This window comes from Pseudophryne corroboree, chromosome 7 (assembly GCF_028390025.1).
Source record: "Pseudophryne corroboree isolate aPseCor3 chromosome 7, aPseCor3.hap2, whole genome shotgun sequence".
Classification (NCBI taxonomy): domain Eukaryota; kingdom Metazoa; phylum Chordata; class Amphibia; order Anura; family Myobatrachidae; genus Pseudophryne; species Pseudophryne corroboree.
In genome coordinates this window covers 376,650,005-376,670,289 of record NC_086450.1, presented here as the reverse complement: position 1 = coordinate 376,670,289, position 20,285 = coordinate 376,650,005, and the positions used below count along the sequence as shown (strand labels likewise).

General features: G+C 46.6%; 1 long non-coding RNA gene across 1 annotated transcript; it reads left to right on the top strand.

Moving 5' to 3' along the window:
- The first annotated feature begins 374 nt into the window (after nucleotides 1–374).
- Nucleotides 375–19,358, top strand: LOC134943736 (uncharacterized). Its single transcript, XR_010181713.1, has 3 exons — nucleotides 375–771; nucleotides 6,676–6,717; nucleotides 19,315–19,358. It is a non-coding gene; the product is annotated as an uncharacterized LOC134943736 (long non-coding RNA).
- The last annotated feature ends 927 nt before the right edge of the window (nucleotides 19,359–20,285 follow it).

The window sequence follows — 20,285 nt, the reverse complement described above, 5'->3', positions numbered from 1 at the left end:
CTACCTCTAAGGTATCGTGATTAAGATATGTTTGGAGGTCCACTGGTCATTATTGTGACTGTAAATGTATATATGAATTGATTGCGTTCAAATTTATAGAAGGCGTGGAGACACGCCTAGTTCCAAAGGGGAAACGTGTAATACCCTGTTGTTATAATAAATTAATTTAAGAAGTTAATGAAAATGTAATAACAATATAACACAATGGTAATAAAAGCAATTGACAGTTATGTTATTCTCAAGGAGGGCAAAAGACTAGTGAAGCAGTATATCACCCTCATAGAGGGTAAACGGGACAGCCAGAGCAGCTAATGGCCCAGGAGTTAGACGGGCTCGTGACTTCAAGATTTACTGTTTAATCACTACAGGAGAGCTCTGGTCCCCTGTAAGCTGAGAAAAGTCAGCGCGTGCAGGAAGAAAACGGCGGGACTGATCCGGGCTCCCAGACGGAGGATATAAAAGCAAAAGAAAACAAACCGTTGGGCTGCTGTATGAGGAGATCTCGGGACACGGAGGGGCTGCATAGACGGAGTGTGGAGGTGTCCCTTGACGGCTGACGGGAGGAGAGCATTGTGTACCTACCCACATAGATCCCGGCAGAGAGACGGCTGGGGGAGCGGAGGCTGAGGTGGAGAAAGCTACCCGGAGGCGCGGCATACACAGTGTCAGCGGCGGGCAGGAGAACTCTGACTGGGGAGTGCTGCGGAGAGAGACGGCCCCCGGAGACCCCCTCGGGGAGTTGGCTGGACGTTTTGGAGACCAACCGGAGCAGTGAGTGAACGCCTAGGGGAGAGTGGGAGGCGGCTCCGGATACCCCATATTGGGTCAGGGGTGTACTTATGTGTTGAGAACAATAAAAGGCCTTTTACTGAAGGGAATTTGCCCTAATAGTTCCCTAAACATCATCACTCTGCAGACATCTTACTGAAGGGAAATTAAGGAATCAAAACACAGTAGTACATACTTCTAGCCTCTCCATAAGCAATAAGGAACAGTTCTCATAATAAAAGTCAGTCAGTCAAGTTATTTATTAAACTTTGTCCAGAATTGGACTGACCTCATCTACAACGTTTGCATTGAGAGTAGTCACAGAAATAAGTCCGTCTTCTTTCACATAGGGATACGGAGTTGAGACAGACAAACTATTATCGGTAGATTATAAACTGTGGAAATAACAGAGATTAATATTAATAAGTTTATGCAATATCCAAGGAGTGGTCGCACCTCTGAATGCAGCTAGTTCTGTCACAGGTGAATATTGGTCAGGGATATCCCTCGCACCGTGGAATGTAGTTCAGCCCCGTATCATATATTTATCTACCTTGTGGATTACAAATTAACTGATTTCATTTAACTCAAGTGAAAAGGATTTATCAGAGAATAGTTCGTGCTTCAGATACACCTACATTCTAGCCATTTAGTCTACTGGAAATTGCTAACGGATAAAGAACTCCATGTGCACCAACGGTATGGCCATTGGATACTTTACAGTATCGATAAGTTAATAGACCGGTCTATGGGGTAATTGAGATTGGAGACTGCAGGGTATACAGTTGGAACCATTGTGCGGTTTTGTTGGTTGCGGTATTGCTAGTATATAAGTTACTTACCATAATTGCATCTATTTGAATTATTCCATGTTTGATAAATGTGTTGTTCTTAATTCAAATATTCTTCCTGTACAGGATGGAGTTCTGCTGGAATCCACGGTTGCTGTAAAATAAAAATGAGATTTTATTTCTGTCAAGTAAATGACATTGTGATAGAAAAATTCATAACTACTTACCTGTAAAAAATTCTAAGTTCTGTGGTAACCATTACTGCAGGGTATAATTATACGCTGTTGTCCTTAAATAAAAAGAAAAAACATGTTTTAATCCCGTTCTTCTTTTGTTGTACAATTATGAACATCACGTGCAAAGAAGACAAAGAGAGCATATGTTAGAAATACCAAGGTGAGAGTAATAGCCTATAATTACTTAATACATTCCTTCAGGAATATACACTGTAATCAGACTGAGTGTTACACTCACACTGCTTTATTGTGGGGACTGGGGACCACCAGTATATTATATAGGAGGAGTACAGTGCAGAGTTTTGCTGACCAGTGACCACCAGTATTATACGTTGATCTATTACTGGCATATAATTCCACAAATTATAAAATGGAGAACAAAAATGTGGAGGGTAAAATAGGGAAAGATCAAGATCCACTTCCACCTCGTGCTGAAGCTGCTGCCACTAGTCATGGCCGAAACGATGAAATGCCATCAACGTCGTCTGCCAAGGCCGATGCACAATGTCATAGTAGAGAGCATGTAAAATCCAAAAAAATAAAGCTCAAAAAATAAAGCTCAACTGCAGACTTGATTGAGGTACTGTGTCCCCGGTACCAAATACCATCTAGGTTCCATTTCTCTAGGCAGGCGATACCGAAAATGTACACAGATGTCAGAAAAAGAGTCTCCAGTGTCCTAAAAAATGCAGTTGTACCCAATGTCCACTTAACCACGGACATGTGGACAAGTGGAGCAGGGCAGACTCAGGACTATATGACTGTGACAGTCCACTGGGTAGATGTATTGCCTCCCGCAGCAAGAACAGCAGCGGCGGCACCAGTAGCAGCATCTCGCAAACGCCAACTCGTTCCTAGGCAGGCTACGCTTTGTATCACCGCTTTCCAGAAGAGGCACACAGCTGACAACCTCTTACGGAAACTGAGGAACATCATCGCAGAATGGCTTACCCCAATTGGACTCTCCTGGGGATTTGTGACATCGGACAACGCCAGCAATATTGTGCGTGAATTACATCTGTGCAAATTCCAGCACGTCCCATGTTTTGCACATACATTGAATTTGGTGGTGCAGAATTATTTAAAAAAACGACAGGGGAGTGCAAGAGATGCTGTCGGTGGCCCGAAGAATTGCGGGCCACTTTCGGCATTCAGCCACCGCGTGCAGAAGACTGGAGCAACAGCAAACAGTCCTGAACCTGCCCTGCCATCATCTGAAGCAAGAGGTGGTAACGAGGTGGAATTCAACCCTCTATATGCTTCAGAGGATGGAGGAGCAGCAAAAGGCCATTCAAGCCTATACATCTGCCTACGATATAGGCAAAGGAGGGGGAATGCACCTGACTCAAGCGCAGTGCAGAATGATTTCAACGTTGTGCAAGGTTCTGCAACCCTTTGAACTTGCCACACGTGAAGTCAGTTCAGACACTGCCAGCCTGAGTCAGGTCATTCCCCTCATCAGGCTTTTGCAGAAGAAGCTGGAGACATTGAAGGAGGAGCTAAAACAGAGCGATTCCGCTAGGCATGTGGGACTTGTGGATGGAGCCCTTCATTCGCTTAACCAGGATTCACGGGTGGTCAATCTGTTGAAATCAGAGCACTACATTTGGCCACCGTGCTCGATCCTAGATTTAAAACCTACGTGGTATCTCTCTTTCCGGCAGACACAAGTCTGCAGAGGTTCAAAGACCTGCTGGTGAGAAAATTGTCAAGTCAAGCGGAACGTGACCCGTCAACAGCTCCTCCTTCACATTCTCCCGCAACTGGGGGTGCGAGGAAAAGGCTAAGAATTCCGAGCCCACCCGCTAGCGGTGATGCAGGGCAGTCTGGAGCGAGTGCATCTGGTCCGGACTGAAGGACCTGCCAACGATTACTGACATGTCGTCTACTGTCACTGCATATGGGGGGTCATTCCGAGTTGTTCGCTCGGTAAAAATCTTCGCATCGCAGCGATTTTCCGCTTAATGCGCATGCGCAATGTCCGCACTGCGACTGCGCCAAGTAAATTTGCTATGCAGTTAGGAATTTTACTCACGGCTTTTTCATCGTTCTGGCGATCGTAATGTGATTGACAGGAAATGGGTGTTACTGGGCGGAAACAGGCCGTTTTATGGGCGTGTGGGAAAAAACGCTACCGTTTCCGGAAAAAACGCAGGAGTGGCCGGAGAAACGGGGGAGTGTGTGGGCGAACGCTGGGTGTGTTTGTGACGTCAAACCAGGAACGACAAGCACTGAAATGTTCGCAGATGCCGAGTAAGTCTGGAGCTACTCAGAAACTGCTACGAGGTGTGTAATCGCAATATTGCGAATACATCGTTCGCAATTTTAAGATGCTAAGATTCACTCCCAGTAGGCGGCGGCTTAGCATGAGCAAATCTACTAAAATACGCTTGCGAGCGAACAACTCGGAATGACCCCCATGATTCTGTCACCATTGAAAGAATGGTGGAGGATTATATGAGTGACCGCATCCAAGTAGGCACGTCAGACAGTCCGTACGTATACTGGCAGGAAAAAGAGGCAATTTGGAGGCCCTTGCGGAAACTGGCTTTATTTTACCTAAGTTGCCCCCCCTCCAGTGTGTACTCCGAAAGAGTGTTTAATGCAGCCGCTCACCTTGTCAGCAATCGGCGTAGGAGGTTACTTCCAGAAAATGTGGAGAAGATGATGTTCATCAAAATAAATTCTAATCAATTCCTCCGTGGAGACATTACCAGCAATTGCCTCCAGAAAGTACACAGGGACCTGAGATGGTGGATTCCAGTGGGGACGAATTAATAATCTGTGAGGAGGGGGATGTACACAGTGAAAGGGGTGAGGAATCAGATGATGAGGAGGAGGTTGACATCTTGCCTCTGTAGAGCCAGTTTGTGCAAGGAGAGATTGATTGCTTCTTTTTTGGTGGGGGCCCAAACCAACCAGTCATTTCAGTCACAGTTGTGTGGCCGACCCTGTCGCTGAAATGATGGGTTTGTTAAAGTGTGCATGTCCTGTTTATACAACATAAGGGTGGGTGGGAGGGCCCAAGGACAATTCCATCTTGCACCTGTTTTTTCTTTCATTTTTCTTTGCATCATGTGCTGTTTGGGGACTATTTTTTTGAAGTGCCATCCTGCCTGACACTGCAGTGCCACTCCTAGATGGGCCAGGTGTTTGTGTCGGCCACTTGGGTCGCTTAGCTTAGTCATCCAGCGACCTCGGTGCAAATTTTAGGACTAAAAATAATATTGTGAGGTGTGAGGTGTTCAGAATAGACTGAAAATGAGTGGAAATTATGGTTATTGAGGTTAATAATACTATGGGATCAAAATGACCCCCAAATTCTATGATTTAAGCTGTTTTTGCGGGTTTTTTGTAAAAAAACACCCGAATCCAAAACACACCCGAATCCGACAAAAAATTTTCAGGGAGGTTTTGCCAAAACGCGTCCGAATCCAAAACACGGCCGCGGAACCGAATTCAAAACCAAAACACAAAACCCGAAAAATGTCCGGTGCACATCACTAGTTTATTCTAGTCAATTCTAAAAGGTATATTTCATAGTGTGTCTGATATTGGTTTGCCTCGGGCACTACTCTCCGCCTTTTGTTTAATAAATAAATATATATATATATAAATAAATAAATAAATAAATGGACATGCGTGTATGTGTGTATGTATGTTCTGGAAAGAAATTCTGTGGGGGTAAGACACCCCTAGCACCCCTAGGGGTGGGAATGGGAAGGAGGTGACATGTAAAAAATGCATACTGGCGTTTTCAGGCATATCTCTGGAATGCATGGAGCAATTTACACCAAACTTGGTACACATATGTCTTGTAATCTGGAAAGAAATACTGTGGGGGTAAGACACCCCTAGCACCCCTAGGGGTGGGGGTGGGAAGGGGGTGACATGTAAAAATCCATAGTTTTCGGCATAACTCTGGAATGCCTGGAGAAATTTACACAGAGGCACAGATGGGTAGGGGCAGATGCACCCACGTGTAAGGGCAGAGGCACCCACAGGTAGGAGCAAAGCAACACATAGGTAGGGGAAGAGGCACCCACGGGTAAGGATAGAGGCACACATGGGTAGGGGCAGAGGCACACACTGGCAAGGGCATAGGCATACGGGTAGGGGCAGAGGCACACGCGGGTGGGGCAGAGGCACCCACAGGTAAGGATAGAGGAACACATGGGTAGGGGCAGAGGCACACACGGGTAGGGGAATACGCATACGGGTAGAAGCAGAGGCACCTACGGGTAAGGGCAGATGCACACACGGGTAGGGTCAGAGGCACACACGGGTGGGGGCAGAGGCATGCTTTAGTTTTGAAGCTAAGTAAAGAGACCTAGGGCCCTTTGACATAGAGTCAGCCTGCAAACCAAACATATTTAACATACAGCAGGCGGAGCTTGGCCTGTCATCCCAGCATTTACAGCACTGAGCAGGGCAGCAGCAGAGGCGGGACGGGGCAGAGAAATGGGGGATTGTTCTCCTCAGCACCAGCATTTTGACAGCATAAACCTGGGGAAGCCCAGAGGTGCGGCCTGACAAAGATTGTCATTATTCTTTAAATTCCGTAGCGAAGCACAGGTATTCAGATAGTATATATATATATATATATATATATATATGTAGCCCCGTTCTTATTTTGGGCCCTATTAAGTGGGTAATCCTTGTAATATTTCGTGCCTCCACCCAAGCGTGAGTACCCTGGCTTGCTTGGGAAAGCCTCCCTGTAAGGGACTAGGTGCTGACTGAAAGCACTGAGGGCAATGGATGGTATCCAGATAACAATAAGGTGTATAGTTTATGGTACGTGTAAAAAAATTTGATTTGGCAGTTATTACCTCTGTTTCCACTATGGTTCGTAATCCACTTGGTCTCTTGTCTTTCAGGTCCCACCCGCGTTCATCTGTCTCATACGACCACTCCTTTAGGTAAGTAAATTTCTCTATCGTCCTAAGTGGATGCTGGGGTTCCTGAAAGGACCAGGGGGAATAGCGGCTCCGCAGGAGACAGGGCACAAAAAAGTAAAGCTTTACTAGGTCAGGTGGTGTGCACTGGCTCCTCCCCCTATGACCCTCCTCCAGACTCCAGTTAGATTTTGTGCCCGAACGAGAAGGGTGCAATCTAGGTGGCTCTCCTAAAGAGCTGCTTAGAGAAAGTTTAGTTTAGGTTTTTTTCTTTACAGTGAGTCCTGCTGGCAACAGGATCACTGCAACGTGGGACTTAGGGGGAAAGTAGTAAACTCACCTGCATGCAGAGTGGATTTGCTGCTTGGCTACTGGACACCATTAGCTCCAGAGGGATCGAACACAGGCCCAGCCGTGGAGTCCGGTCCCGGAGCCGCGCCGCCGACCCCCTTGCAGATGCTGAAGCGTGAAGAGGTCCGGAAACCGGCGGCTGAAGACTCCTCAGTCTTCATAAGGTAGCGCACAGCACTGCAGCTGTGCGCCATTTTCCTCTCAGCACACTTCACTGGGCAGTCACTGAGGGTGCAGAGCGCTGGGGGGGGGCGCTCTGAGAGGCAAATATAAACCTTATACAAGGCTAAAAATACCTCACATATAGCCCATAGGGGCTATATGGAGATATTTAACCCCTGCCTGACTGGAAAAATAGCGGGAGAAGAACCCGCCGAAAAAGGGGCGGGGCCTATCTCCTCAGCACACGGCGCCATTTTCTGTCACAGCTCCGCTGGTCAGAACGGCTCCCAGGTCTCTCCCCTGCACTGCACTACAGAAACAGGGTAAAACAGAGAGGGGGGGCACATTAATGGCTATATATATATATATTAAAGCAGCTATAAGGGAGCACTTAATATAAGGATATCCCTTGTATATATAGCGCTTTGTGGTGTGTGCTGGCAGACTCTCCCTCTGTCTCCCCAAAAGGGCTAGTGGGTCCTGTCTTCATTAGAGCATTCCCTGTGAGTTTGCGGTGTGTGTCGGTACGTGGTGTCGACATGTATGAGGACGATATTGGTGTGGAGGCGGAGCAATTGCCAAATATGCAGATGTCACCCCCCAGGGGGTCGACACCAGAATGGATGCCTTTATTTGTGGAATTACGTGATGGTTTATCTTCCCTTAAACAGTCAGTTGAGGACATGAGGCGGCCGGACAATCAATTAATGCCTGTCCAGGCGCCTCAAACACCGTCAGGGGCTGTAAAACGCCCTTTGCCTCAGTCGGTCGACACAGACCCAGACACGGGCACTGATTCCAGTGACGACGGTAGAAATTCAAACGTATTTTCCAGTAGGGCCACACGTTATATGATTTTGGCAATGAAGGAGACGTTACATTTAGCTGATACTACAGATACCGTAAAACAGGGTATTATGTATGGTGTGAAAAAACTACAAACAGTTTTTCCTGAATCAGAAGAATTAAATGACGTGTGTGATGAAGCGTGGGTTGCTCCTGATAAAAAGTTGATAATTTCAAAAAAGTTATTGGCATTATACCCTTTCCCGCCAGAGGTTAGGGCGCGCTGGGAAACACCCCCTAAGGTGGACAAGGCGCTCACACGCTTATCCAAACAAGTGGCGTTACCCTCTCCTGAGACGGCCGCACTTAAGGATCCATCAGATAGAAAGATGGAAGTTATTCAAAAGAATATATACACACATGCAGGTGTTATACTACGACCAGCTATAGCAACTGCCTGGATGTGCAGTGCTGGAGTAGTTTGGTCAGAATCCCTGATTGAAAATATTGATACCCTAGATAGGGACAATGTTTTACTGTCGTTAGAACAAATAAAGGATGCATTTATCTATATGCGTGATGCACAGAGGGATATTTGCACACTGGCATCTCGGGTGAGTGCTATGTCCATTTCAGCCAGAAGAGCCTTATGGACACGACAGTGGACAGGCGATGCGGATTCAAAACGTCACATGGAGGTTTTGCCGTATAAAGGGGAGGAGTTATTTGGAGTTGGTCTATCAGACTTGGTGGCCACGGCTACTGCCGGGAAATCCACTTTTTTACCTCAAGTCACTCCCCAACAGAGAAAGGCACCGACCTTTCAACCGCAGCCTTTTCGCTCCTACAAAAATAAGAGAGCAAAGGGCTTGTCGTACCTGCCACGAGGCAGAGGAAGAGGGAAGAGACACCAACAGGCAGCTCCTTCCCAGGAACAGAAGCCCTCCCCGGCTCCTGCAAAAACCTCAGCATGACGCTGGGGCCTCTCAAGCGGACTCGGGGACAGTGGGGGGCCGTCTCAAAAATTACAGCGCGCAGTGGGCTCACTCGCAGGTAGACCCCTGGATCCTGCAGATAATATCTCAGGGGTACAGGTTGGAATTAGAGACGGATCCTCCTCATCGTTTCCTGAAGTCTGCCTTACCAACCGTCTCTTCCGAAAGGGAGAGGGTGTTGGAAGCCATTCACAAGCTGTACGCTCAGCAGGTGATAGTCAAAGTACCCCTATTACAACAAGGAAAGGGGTATTATTCCACTCTATTTGTGGTACCGAAGCCGGATGGCTCGGTAAGGCCTATTCTAAATCTGAAGTCCTTGAACCTCTACATAAAAAAGTTCAAGTTCAAGATGGAGTCACTCAGAGCAGTGATAGCGAACCTGGAAGAAGGGGACTTTATGGTATCCTTGGACATCAAGGATGCGTATCTACACGTTCCGATTTACCCCGCACACCAGGGGTACCTCAGGTTCATTGTTCAAAACTGTCACTATCAGTTTCAGACGCTGCCGTTCGGATTGTCCACGGCGCCTCGGGTCTTTACCAAGGTAATGGCCGAGATGATGATTCTTCTTCGAAGAAAAGGCGTATTAGTTATCCCATACTTGGACGATCTCCTAATAAGGGCAAGGTCCAGAGAACAGCTGGAGACAGCTTTAGCACTATCTCAAGAGGTGCTAAGACAACACGGGTGGATTCTGAATATTCCAAAATCCCATTTAATCCCGACAACTCGTCTGCTGTTCCTAGGAATGATTCTGGACACGGTTCAGAAAAAGGTTTTCCTTCCAGAGGAAAAAGCCAAGGAGTTATCCGATCTGGTCAGGAACCTCCTAAAACCAGGAAAAGTGTCAGTACATCAATGCACAAGAGTCCTGGGAAAAATGGTGGCTTCTTACGAAGCAATTCCATTCGGCAGATTCCATGCAAGAATATTCCAAAGGGATCTGTTGGACAAATGGTCAGGGTCGCATCTGCAGATGCACCTGCGAATAACCCTGTCACCAAAGACAAGGGTGTCACTTCTGTGGTGGTTGCAGAAGGCTCACCTATTAGAAGGCCGCAGATTCGGCATTCAGGATTGGATCCTGGTGACCACGGACGCCAGCCTGAGAGGCTGGGGAGCAGTCACACAAGGAAGAAACTTCCAGGGAGTATGGACGAGTCTGGAAAAGTCTCTTCACATAAACATTCTGGAACTAAGAGCAATCTACAATGCTCTAAGCCAGGCGGAACTTCTCCTGCAAGGAAAGCCGGTGTTGATTCAGTCGGACAACATCACGGCGGACGCCCATGTAAACAGGCAGGGCGGCACAAGAAGCAGGAGTGCAATGGCAGAAGCTGCCAAGATTCTTCGCTGGGTGGAGAATCACGTGATAGCACTGTCAGCAGTGTTCATCCCGGGCGTGGACAACTGGGAAGCAGACTTCCTCAGCAGACACGATCTTCATCCGGGAGAGTGGGGTCTACATCCAGAAGTCTTCAACATGTTAATAGACCGTTGGGAAAGACCAATTGTAGACATGATGGCGTCTCGCCTCAACAAGAAACTGGACAAATATTGCGCCAGGTCAAGAGATCCACAGGCAATAGCTGTGGACGCACTGGTAACTCCTTGGGTGTACCAGTCAGTGTATGTGTTTCCTCCTCTGCCGCTCATACCAAAGGTATTGAAGATCATACGGCAAAGAAGAGTAAGAACAATACTAGTGGTTCCGGATTGGCCGAGAAGGACTTGGTATCCGGAACTTCAAGAGATGCTCACGGACGAACCGTGGCCTCTACCTCTGAGAAGGGACCTGCTACAGCAGGGTCCCTGTTTTTTTCAAGACTTACCGCGGCTGCGTTTGACGGCATGGCGGTTGAACGCCAGATCCTAAAAGGGAAAGGCATTCCAGAAGAAGTCATTCCTACCTTGATTAAGGCACGGAAGGAAGTCACCGTGAAACATTATCACCGCATTTGGCGAAAATATGTAGCGTGGTGCGAGGATCGGAGGGTTCCGACGGAGGAATTCCAACTGGGTCGTTTCCTACATTTCCTGCAATCAGGATTATCTATGGGTCTCAAATTGGGATCCATTAAGGTTCAAATTTCGGCCCTGTCAATATTCTTCCAAAAAGAATTGGCCTCTGTCCCTGAGGTCCAGACTTTTGTCAAGGGAGTACTGCATATACAGCCTCCTGTGGTGCCTCCGGTGGCACCGTGGGATCTAAATGTAGTTTTAGATTTCCTCAAATCCCATTGGTTTGAACCATTGAAAAAGGTGGATTTGAAATATCTCACATTGAAAGTGACTATGTTACTAGCCCTGGCCTCTGCCAGGAGAGTATCTGAATTGGCGGCTTTATCTTATAAAAGTCCTTATCTAATCTTCCATTCGGATAGGGCAGAACTGCGGACTCGTCCGCATTTTCTCCCTAAAGTGGTATCAGCATTTCATCTGAACCAACCTATTGTGGTGCCTGCGGCCACTAGCGACTTGGAGGACTCCAAGTTGTTGGACGTTGTCAGAGCCTTAAAAATATACATTGCAAGGACGGCTGGAGTCAGAAAATCTGACTCGCTGTTTATATTGTATGCACCCAACAAGTTGGGCGCACCTGCTTCTAAGCAGTCGATTGCTCGTTGGATTTGTAACACAATTCAACTTGCACATTCTGTGGCAGGCCTGCCACAGCCTAAAACTGTAAAAGCCCACTCCACAAGGAAGGTGGGCTCATCTTGGGCGGCTGCCCGAGGGGTCTCGGCATTACAACTCTGCCGAGCAGCTACGTGGTCGGGGGAGAACACGTTTGTAAAATTTTACAAATTTGATACCCTGGCAAAGGAGGACCTGGAGTTCTCTCATTCGGTGCTGCAGAGTCATCCGCACTCTCCCGCCCGTTTGGGAGCTTTGGTATAATCCCCATGGTCCTTTCAGGAACCCCAGCATCCACTTAGGACGATAGAGAAAATAAGAATTTACTTACCGATAATTCTATTTCTCGGAGTCCGTAGTGGATGCTGGGCGCCCATCCCAAGTGCGGATTATCTGCAATACTTGTACATAGTTATTGTTAACTAATTCGGGTTATTGTTAAGGAGCCATCTTTAAGAGGCCCTTTCTGTTGTCATACTGTTAACTGGGTTTAGATCACAAGTTGTACGGTGTGATTGGTGTGGCTGGTATGAGTCTTACCCGGGATTCAAAATGCCTCCCTTATTGTGTATGCTCGTCCGGGCACAGTACCTAACTGGAGTCTGGAGGAGGGTCATAGGGGGAGGAGCCAGTGCACACCACCTGACCTAGTAAAGCTTTACTTTTTTGTGCCCTGTCTCCTGCGGAGCCGCTATTCCCCCTGGTCCTTTCAGGAACCCCAGCATCCACTACGGACTCCGAGAAATAGAATTATCGGTAAGTAAATTCTTATTTTTATTGGGAATCACAGTATTCAACAATTTTATACCACAGGAAGATAAAGAGCAACCTATCATATCACATATAATAACCAATTGTAGGACCCTGTATTACCTGTATTACCCAGTAATACTCCCTTACCACTATTCCCTGGCTTGGCCTATTGTACAATACATTTGCATGTACTACAGAAAAAATATATAACCGGCTAAGAAAAAATAAACTCAGCAGACCTTGGTTACTCAACAACCCTTTCAATTATCGGAATGGCACTCTATTCACTCTATTCAAAGTTATACCCGTAACCAGCATTTGGAGTTTGGTTCACTTGTTAGGTATACCTGACCAGAACGTTGGTGCACAGTTGGGGCCCAGTACAACTACTTAGAGTTAGGATGCCAGAATCAGAGCGATGAACTACCAGGAGATTTGTAAATCCGTAATGACCGATTGCCGCTATAATATCTCTAGTTCAACTACGATGAAATTAATCTGGGCAACTGGACAATAGGTGATGCTCCTTATTCTACCGTTCTTACAGTTATGGTGCCTTTGTTCAGAGGTACTGCTTCATTAGATAGTATATACTGGCAGGCAGCAGAAATTATAGATTCTGCTATATTAAACGTTACTGAACGGTAGATTCTGAGTCTTTATCAGTTAAATAGAAATAAATATTGGATTCAGTATATATATATACATATATATATATATATATATAGTCAGGGCCTCTTACAAATAATTAATGACAGTTATAAACCGTACCATCAGTTCTGGATTCAGCCTCCCTAGGGACTTTACTCAGTCTGCTTTAAATATTAGACGAATGGTATAAGCCCTGGCTGCGGAGACCCGGTGTCCTGAGATCTCCAGTCAGTAATGGAGAACCGTATAGGTTCCCATTGTGACAATGCTGGTGACTGTATCCGGAGAAAGAGGACTGGTAATTCAATAAGTGAAGGGGTGAAGTATTACTTTCCACGGGGACTGGAGCTGACCCCTATCTTAATCCATACCTGGATTTAGTGTTTTCTGGCTGGCTCTCTTAATTCCTGCCACTCTCCCTGCTCTGTGCTGGATGACTGACTGCCTCCTTTGAGGGAACACTCCTATCAACAGTCTTAGCTGGGGACCAGGTGCGACCGTCTCTGTAGAGCAATATTTATTAGCCTTTCCTTCACTGCTTTCGGTTAGACGGAAGCTTCCCCTACCTCCACAGATGCTGTTGGGGATGCTTAATACACTCGGGAGGGAGAGTGGAGATCCAGGCTGTGTGTGTGGTTAGTAGGTGGCCCTGCTGAAGCTCTTTCCCTCTCCTCTCTGGCTCCCTTTCCGTTAGCAGTGGTTCGCCTCTCTGTCTGCCTCTATATACTCCGACACTCCCCTCTCACCTGGGCTATCAGCTATATGCGGGATACTAGGGTGCCACACTGCTCTCACGCTCACCTCCAGCCTTTACTCGGTAGTTCCTCCGATCACGGTGCAGCTCACGATGCGGCTCTGTCCAACGCTGAGATCACCCCAGTCACGCTCACTCCCAGCCGCCTCCGGAACTTCTCCGGTATTTCCCAGTGGCGTGAGGTATCTGGTCAGCGGTCCCCTGTCCTTCCCCGGAGGTATCGTAAGATGCGGCACTGCAGCGTCTACGGCAACACCGCTGCTCTCTGGATGCCCGTAGCTCCCCGTCCCTCTCACTCTTCTCCTGCGTCACACCTCTCTCTCCTCTAGCGCTCTCCCTCGTGCCGGTCAGCTCCGTTTTTCCCTCCTTTGATTAACTGTCTTCTTATCCCCGCGGGCTGCAGGCTCGCTCCCCTCTCTGCACACGGACACTTTTGTTTTAGCACAAGGGCTTCCAGAAGAATTTCCCCCAGTCCCCTTGTGCCTGTTTAATACCTAGTTACAGTAGCATTTCTATTTACAACATGCCTAACATCCTTGGTATATGGCATATACTTGCATTTATTTATACAGTAATGATGTATCATATTTATCAATATCCTTTCACTTGTATAATAAAGTTATATCAGTCATCAGGTGGCAGTATTATACTATATTATACTACGCACCATAGATTGTAATCTGTTAGTCCCTTTAAACCCCATACTAGGGTTACACTCTCCCCCTGGTGAGTACACTTTAAGGTTACAGTGTACCTCACCACTTACTCATGGATTCTGTTCACATTCAGATTCACCACGTGAAACCGTATACCCGAAATAGGGCCAAGACATCACTAGGTGGGGTTGTAATACCCACGGGACTTCCGTAGGCGTTCCCAATTGATCATATGTCAGTATTCGAGGAGGCTTACGGATTCTTTGTGGTCGGGGAGATAAAGTGGTGGGTATTGATTCACTTCCTATCTCCTCTTGAGATCCGTCCCCAGAGGACTGAACCCTATCGGACTCAGCACTCGGTTCTTCAGTTCTCTCATTATTCTCCCCTCCCCATTCATCAGTAGATCCAACAGGTTCATTCAGTCTACTATCCACGGCAGAAGGTTCATCTACAGTACCCACAGGGTCGTCGGATTCCCTCTCTTTATATTATCGTCCACCATAGTATTCTTCAATCCCTTCCTCCTCCTCAGAATATACGGGCTCTTTGAGGGGTGGCTCTAACTGGCCTAAAACAGACCGATCTGCCCCCGTCTCTGAATCAACATCTCTCCATCGGATGCCCGGCATTATGGGCAACAGATGTTGTCGGTTATAAGTGAGAGAGGGGCCCTGTCCATCTTCAGGTACTAGTTGATATACTGGAATGTTTGGGAGTTGCCTAACTATGGTATAGGGATTAGGTCTCCAACGATTATTGAGTTTCCTCCGTCTAGGTGCCCCCAATATGCGAATCAGCACTCTATCTCCTGGAAGCAATCGATGTTCTCTCACGTGTCTGTCATATTTGGTCTTGTTCTTTTCGCCGGATCGTCTCGCCGCCTCTTGAGCTATTCGATGAGCCTCCCTCAACTGCTGTCTGAGTGTGAGATGAGGCCAGGGGATTATTGAACTGAGTCCCTAAGCACACATCAATGGGTAACCGGGCTTCTCGCCCAAACATAAGAAAATAGGGGGTATACCCCCGTAGACCCATTCTTGGTGCAATTGTAAGCGTGTACTAAAGGTGCAATATATTGTTTCCACTGGGACTTCTGTTTGGGGTTTAACGTACCTAGCATGTTTAATAGTGTACGGTTAAACCTCTCCGGTTGAGGGTCTCCTTGCGGGTGATACGGAGTCGTTCGGGATTTCTCTATTCCACAACAGAAACAGAGTTCTCGAATGAGTCGACTTTCAAAATCCCGCCCTTGGTCGGAATGTATCCTAGCGGGCAGCCCATAATGTTGAAAGAACTTTTCCCATAGGGTCTTGGCAACTGTTACCGCCTTTTGATTAGGTGTCACATAGGCCTGCGCGTACCAAGTAAAATGGTCCGTAACCACCAGTATGTTTCCTTCTTTGCTCTCGGGTTCTTCCAAAGTTAGAAAATCAATACAGATCAAATCCAACGGTCCAGAGCTTTGGATGTTCACTAGAGGAGCGGCTTTGGTAGGTAAGGTTTTTCGTAGTATACAACTCCCACAGGTTCTACAAAACCTCTCGATGTCTCTGTTCATATAGGGCCAGAAGAATCGGTCCGAAATCAAACTGTGTGTTTTTTCATAGCCTAAATGACCATGGCGGTCATGCAATTCGGTCAGTACTAGTTGCTTGTACTTTGCTGGCAGCACTATCTGTGACTTAACACTACCATCAGGTCATCGACTATTCCTATACACCACAACTTGCTGTAACCTCAGCCGCTTCAATTGTAGCAATAATATTTTAGTATTGCTAGACAGGTTCTTGTCTGCCTTCTCTGTAGGTGAACAATTCTCCAGAATATGTACAATAGGTGATATATCTACGTCATTCCTCTGTTCCCAAGCTAATTGGGTTGGTCCGATTACTGTTAAACCACCCACATCAGAGGGACTCAATTGTGGACTCAATTGTTGATACATGGATGGAATAGCTTTTTCAGTGGCTCCAGTAAATTGAATGGCAGCCACCATGACATGTTTAGTAACACTGACTTGATGACATAGACCTTTTACTGAGGCTGCAGGGACTTCTATCCACCCATCCGGATCCACCTCCACCTCAGGGTGTGGCATTCGCGACAGAGCATCTGCGTCTTGATTAACCGATCCGGGGCGATAGTGTAGAGTAAAGTTATAATAAAACCATCTACTTCCCTGTAGGCAATCTAAGGCCTCATCCACCTTTGGAACTGTGTATTGATCTTGGACCGTTCTACTATTCAGGGTGCGGTAGTCAATACAGAGCCTAATTTCCCCATTTTTCTTCCGAGCAACAACTATTGATGATGCATACTGACTTTCCGAGTATGCTATTACATGGTTTTCAAGCAGGCCCTTCAGATGATTCCTGACATCTTCGAAGTCAGCCGGTGCAAGTCTTCTTGATCTTTCCCTTAAGGAGTTCTCATTTGTTAATTTAATATGATGTTCCACTCCTACAGCTGAACCCAAGTCCCACTCACTCTTGGAGAAAACAGCCTCCCTATTCCTCAGTTGTTCCATCAGTAGTAGTTTATCCTCTTCATTGATATCACTACCCTTGAAACAAGAATCTAGGTCGAACTTTGAGGTTAGCAGCAGCTCCAGAAGGTGTCCCTCTACTTTCATACATCGTCCATCTTCTTCGAGGCTCTTATTTCCCAGGGTATCCTTTCTTTCCTTTCTTCCCGGGGTCTGCTTCTCACACCACCGAATAAGATTCCGATACATGTTGGTATTAGTGCCCACAATAACAGGTAGGTTTCCATTATCCCCAGGAGAGTCAGGACATACGAGAGCTATTAAAGGTACAGCCTCATTGGGGGAGCTCAGTCCCGGTTCCAAGGTAATCTGAGTAATTATGTACCCTAAGTATGGATAACGCTGCTCGCTCAGACCCCAGATGGTAAGCCCTGTGAGAGGTTGAATAGGAATATCCGAAAGGTGAGTATTATACCAAGACTCAAATACAATAGATACTTGTGATCCACTGTCCATCAACACTGTACACTCATGTCCATTAATAAGGGCTCTAGTTAATGGTGCCTGTCCCAGTAGACTATCGGGGATGTTATGGGACCACTGGGCACTCCCCATTGCTCTGACCTTTATAATCGGGGAGCCTGTGAGGGGTCCACAGGACTCCCGTTGGAGTTTTCCCCCATGGAGGCTCTTCTTTGATAATTGTCATTACGCCTCCTCGATTCATTCCCAGAGATGGGACATTCAAAGGAACGGTGCCCCAACTGTCCACAGCTATAACACTCAAAAGGGGCCCGATTGTCATTTCTTCGAGTCATCCCACGTCCTCTCCCTGAAGGGGGGTTCACACTATGGTATTGACGGGTCTGTAACTCAATGAGTTGATCAATCTTTTTATTTTGTTCCTAAAATTAATTTCAGCAGGCGGTCATCCATTGCCGGAGGGCATGGGGAAGGCATCACCACTTTGACTTTTCTCAAGCATTTTTCTCGGTTTTCGATCTGCACTTCTTCCATTTTTACCTGTTTAACCAATTCATTTAAAGTTGGAGGATGTGCCGTAGTCCTGGTGCATCGTAATCGCTAGGCCACGGGACTGTTGGTAAGAGCCCCTTTCATAACTTGCTTTAATCGTCTTTCATCCACCAACTCTTTGTCTAGGCCTCCTTTGTCCACTATCTTATAGATCAACCGGTCTACCCGATAAATAAAGTGAGTTAAAGTCTCCCCATGATCTTGGTATGTGCTGTTCAATCGGTCCAGTAAATCCCCCACATCTTCCAAGGTTCCAAAAGAGAAGTCTAGCGCCTCAATATACTCTTTCAAGGTAGCAGTGGGATTGCTTCACCGGGTTGCTTGTATCACTCCCATGGCGGGCCCTCTTAAACTCTCGACCACCCTCTGTCGTCTGATATACTCTGGGGACTGCCACTCCTCGGAGTGTTGAACGGCGGCTTCCCTCCACAACTCGTAGGTCTCTTCTCCTGTAGGAACTGGGGTAATTCCTGATAATATTCGCAACCTACGATATCCCCCTTCGTAGTGCCACCTTTCCAGCTGATTGACTACTTTGTCAACCACATTGTCGACCTGGGTTTCTGCCGTGTGCTGTTCAGAGGAGGACCTGGATCTACACTCATACCGATACCTGTTGTATGTAAGCAGCCCCCTACAGAGGGCTCCCTAGTGCCTAAATCTCGGGGATCTCCCCCTTGGGCCGCCTCTTCTCCCCCATCTCTACCCTCATCGGGCCACACTATCTGCACTTTTCTACCCATTGTCCCTTCAAGTAATATCATACTGGGGATGAGAGTTCGATCCAGTGTATTTTTATTATCACAAAGCATAGCAAAAATATCCCCATAGGGTCCCTTCCATTGCTCCACGATGCGGGGTAGGTGTATGCCACATAATGTTCCCACCGTTTTCAACACCCCTTCATCCGTCACTGCAGCCATATTCCCTACTAATCCAAAACTACAAGAGGGGTCCACCCCTTTCTCTTTACACCACTGCCCAATATCACTTTCCGTGACCAGTTCCATTCTGGCAATAAATAATTACGCTGTGTTGGCAACAGGAGACTACCGTAGGCAGGATCTCAGCAGTGCCTCCAATGTAGCCCCGTTCTTATTTGGGGCCCTATTAAGTGGGAATTCCTTGTAATATTTTGTGCCTCCACCCAAGCGTGAGTACTCTGGCTTGCTTGGGAAAGCTTCCCTGTAAGGGACTAGGTGCTGACTGAAAGCACTGAGGGCAATGGATGGTATCCAGATAACAATAAGGTGTATAGTTTATGGTACGTGTAAAAAAATGTGATTTGGCAGTTATTACCTCTGTTTCCATTATGGTTCGTAATCCACTTGGTCTCTTGTCTTTCAGGTCCCACCCGAGTTCATCTGTCTCATACGACCACTCCTTTAGGTAAGTAAATTTTATTGGGAATCACAGTTTTCAACAATTTTATACCACAGGAAGATAAAGAGCAACCTAACATATCACATATAATAACCAATTGTAGGACCCTGTATTACCTGTAATACCCAGTAATACTCCCTTACCACTATTCCCTGGCTTGGCCCATTGTACAATACATTTGCATGCACTACAGAAGAAATATATAACCGGCTAAGAAAAAATAAACTCAGCATACCTTGGTTACTCAACAACCCTTTCAATTATCGGAAGGGCACTCTATTCACTCTATTCAAAGTTATACCCGTAACCAGCATTTGGAGTTTGGTTCACTTGTTAGGTATACCTGACCAGAACGTTGGTGCACAGTTGGGGCCCAGTACAACTACTTAGAGTTAGGATGCCAGAATCAGAGCGATGAACACCTCTTGCTTCTCTACCAGGAGATTTGTAAATCCGTAACGACCGATTGCCGCTATAATATCTCTAGTTCAGCTACGATGAAATTAATCTGGACAACTGGACAATAGGTGATGCTCCTTATTCTACCGTTCTTACAGTTATGGTGCCTTTGTTCAGAGGTACTGCTTCATTAGATAGTATATACTGGCAGGCAGCAGAAATTATAGATTCTGCTATATTAAACGTTACTGAATGGTAGATTCTGAGTCTTTATCAGTTGAATAGGAATAAATATTGGATTCAGTATATATATATATATATATATATATATATATAGTCAGGGCCTCTTACAAATAATTAATGACAGTTATAAACCATACCATCAGTTCTGGATTCAGCCTCCCTAGGGACTTTACTCAGTCTGCTTAAAATATTAGACGAATGGTATAGGCCCTGGCTGCGAAGACCCGGTGTCCTGAGATCTCCAGTCAGTAATGTAGAACCGTATACATTACACAGATGCTGTTGGGGATGCT